Source organism: Convolutriloba macropyga, chromosome 8 (assembly GCF_964194025.1).
Source record: "Convolutriloba macropyga chromosome 8, txConMacr16.3, whole genome shotgun sequence".
Taxonomy (NCBI): Eukaryota; Metazoa; Xenacoelomorpha; order Acoela; family Convolutidae; genus Convolutriloba; species Convolutriloba macropyga.
Genome location: NC_134475.1, coordinates 27,547,919 through 27,558,222, shown reverse-complemented (window position 1 = coordinate 27,558,222; position 10,304 = coordinate 27,547,919). Strand labels below are relative to the sequence as shown.

Here is a 10,304-nt window from a genome sequence, read left to right as displayed (position 1 = left end):
CAGGTTAACTTTGAATGAGAAAAAAACGAAGTTAATGGTGTTCAGGAATGAAAAATTGCCAATCATTGAAACTGTCGATTTCAAGGGACACCGATTGGAAGCATCTGAAAAATGTAGATATTTAGGTGTAAGAATTGATAGGGAACTGACATACCAAAATCAACTAAATAAGGTTATCAGTAAAATGGCTTCAGCAATCAGATCATTATATTTGGTTTGTTATCAGGTACCGCTAAAAACAAGTATAAATCTTTTTTAATCACTAGTTTTGTCTCATTTAGATATTAGCGCAATTTTTTTTCAAAATTTACCATCTTACTCTATTGACAGAATTAACAAACAGATAAACTGGGGAATAAAAGTTTGCTTTATGAAAACCAAATACGATACTGCCAGAGATCTACTTCTGGAGACTAAAATTCTTCCAGCAGAGCTCCAAATAACACGGGTGTCTTTAAATAGGTTTTTCAATATTCTCCAACAAACAAGAAATCGCTCTAATAAACGTTTCAGATTTTTAGAAAACGTGCCTATTATTGTAAACAAACGAACCCATAACCTTTTCTTAGAACAAAAATGTAAGTCAAAATGGAATAATGGTTCAATTGTTCGTAACTTTATTCGAAAATGGAAGACACTTCCAATTACAATTAGAAAAGAAACGTCGAAGACCAAATTTAAACAAAAAGTTACAGCGGAAATGCTTAAACGACACGAAAGAGTTCCAATAGACAGAAGGGTTGCAGGATTTAAACATATTTTTTATTAAATTATTTTACGAAAACCGAACCTTAGTTTGTTATAAATTAGAAAAAAATAATGTTTGATTAATAAATTTCTAACATGTAACATTAACCAAGTGGTTAGTTTAATTTACATGTTTGCAGATTAAAAAAAAAGTTTTATATCATTTCTTCTAAGAATCAGTGTACCAACTTATTAATTAGCTATCAATTAAATCATATATGAGATGATTCTTTTAGCCAAATAAAATTTTCTTTCGTCTCTAAGAAATTGGCTTTCGTTCTGTTATTCAAATTGATTAAGGAAAACCAATCGATTGGCAAAATTAAATCTACCTATATTTTTCCATTCAATGAGAATTTTTGCATTCCTTCGACAACATTATTATGATTTATCTTAAACAATCGAAATTCAGTGAATGTTGAATCATGAGACAAGAGGACCAAGGCGAGTTCATATTTGCTCTAATTGAATAGATAAAGTCGGAAGTAAATGTCACCATAACTTCAACATTTGATTTCACCTATAGCCTGAACTAATAATTCTGAAATATAATTTATTTATCTTAATTGAAACATTGGTAACTGATTATTATCAAGGTAAAATTATTTATAGCTGAATATGTTTAATGATAAGCTAATTTTTAGTGGTTCTTTTAAATGTTGCTGGCGTTGGAACAAACAGACCACGTTTAGCCATTTCGATATTTGAATTGTAGAATTATGTACGTTTTCGCTAGTTAAATTTTTCATAGTTTGAAAAATCAATTTTGTTGACAATCGTTTATGAGACAAACTTATAAACATCATAACTTAAATACCAGGTTTTTGGGTGTAGAAATGAGGTCTAGTTGTCTAAATGAAACATTTTTGTGTATTAAATCTTTTTACAGGTATCTCATCGCAAGAGAAATCAATGCAATCCCGTGTGATAATTGATGAAGAAATATTAAATAATTACCTCATTACCCTAGTTGATAAGATCGAACAAAAACGACGCAAATATTGTTCGACATTCGGTTTTGCATCTAAGAAATCTTCGGTATGTTCAGTATGTTCGGTTTTGAACGTAAAGAAGATTCGTTATCGTCGTTTTTAAAATTAGGAGAGCTTCGGTATCGTCGTTTTCCAAACCCATGGGAGATTCGGTATCGTCGTTTTTTAAACCGAATAAAATATCGGTACGGTCGTTTTGCCCTAGTCTTGATCTGGAAGTATTAAACGACAGTTGTGGGCCAATATCGAGGCAAGAAAAAACTGTCCTGTATAGATTTTAAGTATGAAAGTAATTGGTCTGTACTTTATGTGATGCCCTAATTTTAAGCTGCATTGAAGACAATTTCTTTTATTTAAAATTGAGGCTTTCTCAACTGGGGTACCCATGTTGTCACTGTAACAAGTTTACTATAAAGATTAGTTTTTTGGTATTTTTCAATTTGTGAAAAGAACAGATAACTATCCAACAAATTTGTTTTGATAACAGTTCAGTCACGATGAAAAGCGCAATTTCTACAAAAGTCTTATTGGAATGCCATCAATAAATTTTTCTTTTACTCTTCAAAAATAAATCCTTGACAAAACAAAAAAACTAGACCTAGAAATGACTAGAATTGGATTTTGCAAAACAATTAGAACAAAACCCGATCAAAAATTTTAAAAAAGCAAAAAATCAAAATTAAATTGCAATTTAAAATTCAAAATTAAAATCATTTGAACAAAAGACCGCAATCAAGAACCCTAACGCTTGTTCAAGCACCGTTTTCTCACTCTACTTTAAAGTTAGAAAAAAAATTTCACGCCGCAAAGACACTCGTTTTTGTGTCACTTACTGTTCCGGAGTTATCAAAGTCACTACGCTAATTTAACTTCGAAACATAAATTGTGTAAAAAGATCTGAAGAAAAGACAGCGACCCAATGCAATAAAATAAACAGCTTATAAAAATAAAACTAACTTCAGAAATTTGGAGATTGTAAAAATGTGTCTTTGAAGGCGATGATGCGTGCATAGAGTTCAAAATTATCAAACCAAATAAATAAGCGTTTTGTATAATCATGAGAATAATGTATACCCCTAATACTGACCAAAATTGGTTAATCAGATAGCTCAAATGAGAAAATTGAGTCAAGACAAACGGTGCCTGGAACTGTTAGTTTCTAGCTAAGTTCGGGTTATCTAAGGTATCTAAAAAACCTAAGCAGCGGAGATCGTACCAATTTTGACCGACCAGATGAAAAATTGACTGCTTTGGAAGCTCTGAAGAAAACGAGATTTTACTCAGTTTTGTCTATTAGAAAACGCCACGTGCAGTCTACCGGTAGTAATTTAGTAGAGAGAGAGAGAGAGAGAGACAGAACAAATTACAAAGAAGAGCATCATATAGTCTGATTAACCAAAATATAGACCTGCATAAAATTTTGTCCGAAATTGTTCTAAACATAGCACGCCAACCATTGTTTTCATTGAGGATGGAAGTGTTGAAGTAAAATAATTTTGATTCACTTTTTAGTCTTTTTGCTTGCATTGTTTTTTAAATGGGCGCTGCAAAGTTTTTGATCGCAGAGTTAACTGATCAGAAGAAAATTCAAAATGATGGGAGCATACATAACCATCCTGGCTTGTTCAATAAAAATAATTTTGATATGTTTATTCATAATTCAATTTCAATTGATATAATTCAAATTTTGTGAAAAATCAGTGACTCTTTCACTGAATTTGAAAATTATTACATGTCGCTTTCAATGCTTTCGCCGAAAAACTTCTTTGTACAATATCGGCCAATGTCTACGTCAGCGACTTTTTTCCCATAAGTTTAATGTGATATAATTTTGTGTGGTCACCTCAAAATGTTTTTGGCACGAGATCTTTACTTTCTGTTTTTGAACACCATTTTTATTATTCTAATTGTTTTAGGTGATAGTTTTTAGAGGAGGATCTTTAATGACGTTGTCAAGATTTTTTTTAGGTGCCGACCCATTTTAGTGGGGGAGGAACTATATGTTTAAATGTTTTTTTATGGTTCAGTCAAATTTGGTTATCGATATATTCATTGTACAAAGCTTTGATTCGTATCATTAGAGAGCTTGTTGAGCTTAGAAAATCAATTTAAAAGAAATTTTTTTGAAACTCCATTTTCGAATTTCAGATTCCAGTAATGGCGGTTCAAAGTTTTGAGAACGTTAGGCTCTTTTCCGTTGTTTTGTTCATTTTGTTTTTGCAATTTTTACAATCTGCTTGAAAATTTCAATAAATTTGTTAAAACTCTTAATAAGAGTCTCATTTGTTTTAAACTTAAAGATAAAAGAGAGTTGCTAAAGGATTTGAACTAACTTTCACCTGAAATTTTGCTAAAATTTTTGAAAATTCAGCCTCTTTTTCATTTTTCTTGAAAGATGGCACAAATATTTTTCTTTAGCCCTCTTGGTCCAAATTGTAGACAAAGTGTTGGCATAATCATTGTCTACACAGATGAGGGCTATTTTTACCTCTGGTTCATGTGATACTGTTCTCAAACCAAATTGGCGGCCTTTCACAAAATTGTATTGGTAATTATTAAAATTGAACCCTTTTCTATTTCCATCATTTATTTCTATCGCCAAAACATTTATTGCACTTTTGTCTGAAACAATCAACAACCCCGGAGTGATAGAAAAGTCAATTTTGTTGTCGTCTTGATTTTTGTAACGTAAAATGAATTGGATTGTCATTTGACCCTGTCCGTTTTGTAATATTTTCTTGTGCAAATTCCCTCTACCCAATTACCCACAAACAAACAAGACTGTTTTCATTTAAAGAAATTAAATTAATGGAAATTGTATTTTCATAAATTTTATAAATTTTATGTTTTCTAATAAAGCTCAGGATTCTTTGGTAGTCAAACGTGTTTTCTTAAATTTTTAAAGAAATCTTGAGTTTCGCCAGCGCTTGTTCTTATTTTTGTAATCGTATAGTTAAGTATAAACGATCAAAGGTCTTATTCGCTATCTAAGGAGCTGTTAAGGAAACTATTTCAGTTTATATCTATTGGTTCTTTGTTACAAATCTCGATAAAAATCCAAAATTCTTTTTTTTTTTAATTTTTTTTATATTGATTTTTGTCTTCATAACCTTTTCAGTATATTGTGGAACAATTCTCTGTTTATTGGATGAGCAGGAATAGATAAATTTGGTATAATTTTGGAATTTCACAATTCAAAAACTATTTGGATTTTAATGCGGCGCTGTTCTTTTTTAAGTCGAACTTTTCTACCTTTTGTTCTTTATTGTTGTTAGTAACAGTCCATAGAGTCGCTTAATACCCCAACACAATAATTTACGAATCAAATTTTTGAGCAAATGAAGGTCGTTGGACACACATTCATCGTTCACCAAAAGTCTTTTCGGCGTCAAAACTCTTTCAATGAAAAAAATTATGGTTTCTGGCTTTGAAACTAAACTTAACATTTCTTTTTGGAGATTTTCTAACTTTTAAAGTTTTTGTGATGTCATGTGTGACTATTGGGAAATCACATATTACATTAATTGCATTGAAAGAAAAGAAAGAAGGCCCAAGTGCTTATAATCAATTATTTTTAGTGAAGAGATTATGATTTTAAAGAATTCAAAACCGTTTTCTCGCAGAAATTGACTTTTTAATATGTGCATGTATTTGTGGTTTTTGTATTCCTATGCCAATTTGGATAGTCAAAGGTCTCAATGGTTTCATTTTGAGATGAAAATAAGCTGATTTAACGATTTCAGTTTGTTTGGCTTTAATGTCTTTGAAATTAATTGTTGTCAATGGTGTAAACATATTTTTTAACTTTGATTTTTTTTTGTTTTTGTCTACGTGCGATCTCTTAATAAAGCCAGCTACTATATCTTTTCAGGTGAAATGAAAGTCAATTTATTTCATTTAGGTTTTATCTGATGTTATTCTGACTTTTCCATTAAGCGTTCAAAAGATACACCTTGAGTTATGGTCGTAATTAGGGCTTGTTGCTTTTATTTGATTGTGTTGTCTGTCTTTTCACGTAGTCTCCTTAATAGCAGGTATCATCGACTCTCCAATGACGCATTTTATTTCTTTTTGTGTTTTAAGTCAAACATGCGGTGGAGTGGCGTCGGATCATTACCGAGCTTTCTTACGCACATTACCGAGCCTCCTTGTTATAATCAATAATGAGGTATAAATTTGTTGACTATAGAAAATGGGCCCATCTGCTGCTCTGACACTTTGGAGCTTCGCTTCTATGCCCCCAGCCTCTAAACAAAGCCAACTACTTGCATGGAGGACGAATATAAATAACTCCATCATTTTTGTCACAACTTCATTTGAAGCAGTCGATAGTTGTCGAAACAACTCTACAGATGCAGCTCAGATTGTCCATGAGTTATTTGGGTCGTGGTTGTGGATTTACTTGGCTGTACTTATTCTGATAATACTGTTGATTGATAAAAGAGCATGATAAACTTTTGATGTCTATACTCAAAAATGTTCAGCTTGACCATCGTAGTTACAGAAAAAGTTCATCGATCAACTATAAAAGTTTAATTTTCGTTTCTGAAACTGTAAATTGGATTGCGAAAATTAAGAATGACTGCATTTTGAGTTCCAACATGGTAAAATCAGATCATGTTCAGTATCTACAATTGTTTTAGTTTCTATACAATTTAGATTATCTTTTTGTTCTCTTAGCTTTTTTTGTTCCGACCCCCACTTTAGTGGGGACGGAGAAACTATATACTCAAATGGTTTTTTTTGTTCAGACAAATTTGGCCGATCGATATAATTATCGTAGAGACTTGTGAGTGGTATAACTAAAAAGGACGTACATAATAGAATATGGAATTAAAAAGATTTCTTTAAATTTCATTTTTTAGGGAGTTATCGAGGTCTACAGTTTTGTGAAAATTTGACGGTTTTATTCACACTTTCAGTAATTTCTTTGCTAAAACAATTTAAAAATAGGTTAAAACTTTTTGCACAGTAGAGTGTTATTGTAACAGTTAGAGACAGAGGAGCGTTAATGAAGCTAAAAATTTTCAGAATCCAGACTTTTTTCATCAAAAGCTGCACAAATTATGATTTTTTGGTCCACATTGTTTAAGTTTACCAAAAGTGAAGCCCTAGAAACCGCTGATACAATCGCTTTAAACACCAAAGCAAGCTAGCTGAAATTTGGTGCCCTAAAAAGGTCTTCTAGAATTAAAATTCTGCCGTTTTTTTGCAAATTCAACTCGATAATTTGACAAACATCATCATTGTTTTTTAATAACTATTTCACTCAACAATTAGTCAACATTAAAAACAATTGGAACGCTTGGGTGTTTTTTTTGGGTGCATGGCAATATCAGGAATATGTTTGATATTATCATGAACTATTACAATCAGAAACTTTTTTATTTCTAATTTGTGCTGCCATTTTTTAAAATTATTTTTCTTTTGTTTTTTTTTTAATTTTAATCACTGACATTTTTTTATTCACGGCTCCATTAATGACAGCTACCATTTACGTAAAAATAAAAATGAAGGCAAATGTGAATATAATTTGCTTTCAGAGAACCTTATGGTTTTTATGGCCTTGAAGAAGAGTTTTAGTAAACTTTAGCTGAATTGTTTTGAGTTGCCTTCAATTGTTATAATTTTTTATACTCTGATTACTAAGTCTAAAAAATCAGAGGTCAAAATGTCGAATTTCTTCTTCAAGAGGTGAAGGTGAACTTGTACAATGCATTCGGTTGTAATCCAATGTCTCTTATGTCATTGAATGCATTTATTTTAAGGAATTTGCTCTGGTTTTTTGAACTTGACATTTTTTCGTATTATTTCTGTCATTTTTTAGTTTAGTCTCAATAACTACGGATCCTATTTTTTCCGCAAAACACCAGCTAGTTTTGTGGCAGCTAAGTGGAGACCTAGAACCCACTGACACAGCTAAGTGGGGGCCTAGAAACCGCTGACACAAGCCCCTTAAACTCCAAAGCGAGCTAGTTGAAAACTAACGCCTCATAAAGGTCTTCTAGAATTAAAACTCTGCCGTTTTTTGCAAATTCAAGACAATAACTATACAAATTGCATCATTGTTTTTAATATTTGAACTATTTCACTCATTAATTCTTCTATTTCACAATAAATTTGCCTTTTTTTAAAATTACTTTGGCTGCTCTTTTCCTAAAATTATATTTCTTTCGTTTTTTTTAATTTTAATTACTGACATTTTTTTATTCACTATTGGCTCCATTAATGATAGCTAGCAATACCGTAAAAATGAGGCCAAATGTAGATATAGTGTGTTTTCAGAGAACCTTATTGTTTTTATGGCTTTTTAGAAGAGTTTTAGTAAATTTTAGCTGAATTCTTTTGTGTTGCCTACGATTGTTATTACTTGTTGCTTTGATTACTAAGTTTGAACAACCAGAGGACTAAATGGCAAATGGATCTTCAAGAGGTGAAAGTAAACCTGTACAATGCATTCGAATGTAATCTAATGTCTCTTATGTCATTGAATGTATTTTTTTAAGGAAGTTGCAGTGGTTTTTTGAACTTGGCACTTTTTTTTGTAATTTGTGTCAATTTTAGTTTAATTTCAATAAATAAAAGTCCAATTTTTCTTTTTATAAAATACCAGCTAGTTTTGTGGCAGATTGTTATTTGGCTAAAGAATTTCAGAATCCAGACTTTTTTCATCAAAAACTGTTAAAATTATGCTTTTTTGGTCCACATTGTATAAATTTACCAAGAATGAAGTCCTAGAAGCCATTGATCGATCCTAGTAAACTCCAAAGCGAGCTAGTTGAAATTTGGCGCCTTATAAAGTTCTTCCAGAATTAATATTCTGCCTTTTTGCAAATTAAACTCGGTACTTGTTCAAACTGCAAAGTTGTTTTTTTAATATTTAAAAAATTTGACTCAACAATTATTCTACATCACAAAAATTTGGAATAGAATTGAGAGAAAGTTTAAATATAGTTTGTTTTTAGTGAACCTTATGATTCTTACGGCTTTGAAGAAGAGTTTTAAAAAACTTTAGCTGAATTCTTTTGTGTTGCCTACAATTGTTATCATTTTTTCCGCTCTGATTACTAAGTTTAAACAATCAGAGGTCCAAAAGGCAAATGGTTTCTTCAAAAGGTGAAGGTGAACCTGTACAATGCATTCGGTTGTAATCTAATGTCTCTCAGGTTATTGAATGTATTTTTTTTAAGGAAGTTGGAGTGGTTTTTTGAACTTGGCACTTTTTTATATAATTTCTGTCAATTTTAGTTTAATCTCAAAAAATACAGGTGCAACTTTGTTTCACAAAAATACCAGCTAATTTGTGGCAGATTGTTTTAAAAGAATCGTTTCTTGGTTATGCAACAACAAGTTTTCATACAAAATATTGTGATTTTTGTTCATAATTGCCCATTTTCGCTGTTGCTTTTCTTTCCTTGATAAGATGTCACGTTATTTATCAATCTAACAGAAAAACAATAAACAAAATCAATCCTGATTATTTTTATTGTTTTCTTAACGTATGGTTTTAAGGGCTGCGACAGCGTTTTCTTGCAGATTTTGGTAGAGTTCTTATTTATTTTTGCCCCTTATTTGTTGTTATCTTTTGTTGTCGTGTGCCAAATATTGGGTAATTTCAGATTTCGGCCGGCTATCAAAACATAGATAACTTAAAAAGTGATATCTTTATATAACTAATTGTTTTATTGACTTTCAAATTAAATCTTTTAGAAAAAATAAAAGTATTCTTCACTTTATCTTTTTCATTCTGGTATGCGGTTTTTTTTGGTATTTCACAATTTTATCAATTTGGTAACTTAGGCCCATTATTGAAAGATCATTTTAATGTTTTTTTGAGCGCAGACAATGATTTTTCTGCTGGTTAAACGCTTTGATTGATGTGTTCAGGGCTTAGAAAATTTGTTTCAGAAGAATTTTTTGTGAATTTTAGATTTTTTTTTAATTTTTGTTGGGTTTTTTGCAGTCAATTTGATATAGTCATTCAACCTACAGATGTAATTAATTTTCGAAGAATTTGCAAGATAAACTGTCTACCCTTTTAGTCGAAAGCTTATTGTGGCTATGAGTTTTGAAAATCTTTTTGTTTTGAAAAAGAAAATCGGTTTCCGAGATTTGCCAATCTTATTTCTGTTAACTTGTAGCTTAGGATCTCTATAGACAACTCAAGTCCCTTATTTAATGAGCTAAATTTTGATTTTTATAACGGTTTTAATTTCCTCAAATGATCTTTGTACCACAAGATTTCGTTAAACATTCGTAATTTTTGCGTAATCGCCCATTTTTGTTGGTTTTTATTCTCAGATTATCTCAATAATGGGTGGTCCTCTGGTCAGTTTTAACAAACGCAAATGAAAATTGACAGTGTTTCTAATAAGTAGTTAAATGTCTGATTGGCCGGGACATCGTTTTCGTGCAATTTTTTCCTGCAATTTTTTTCTTTTTGCCTGTATAAAACGTCTTTTGTAGTTGTATGACATATACTGTATAGTGAAAGGTCTCAATGGCTGTCTAGGGAGCTCTAGAAAAGTTTTTCAATAGTTTCTTTTTTGATGCATTATCTTTCTA

At 31.1% G+C, this 10,304-nt stretch overlaps 1 long non-coding RNA gene across 1 annotated transcript; it reads left to right on the top strand.

Moving 5' to 3' along the window:
* Positions 1–1,273: 1,273 nt before the first annotated feature.
* LOC142344051 (uncharacterized) lies at positions 1,274–6,413 on the top strand. The gene is made up of 2 exons (XR_012759240.1): positions 1,274–1,343; positions 5,929–6,413. It is a non-coding gene; the product is annotated as an uncharacterized LOC142344051 (long non-coding RNA).
* The last annotated feature ends 3,891 nt before the right edge of the window (positions 6,414–10,304 follow it).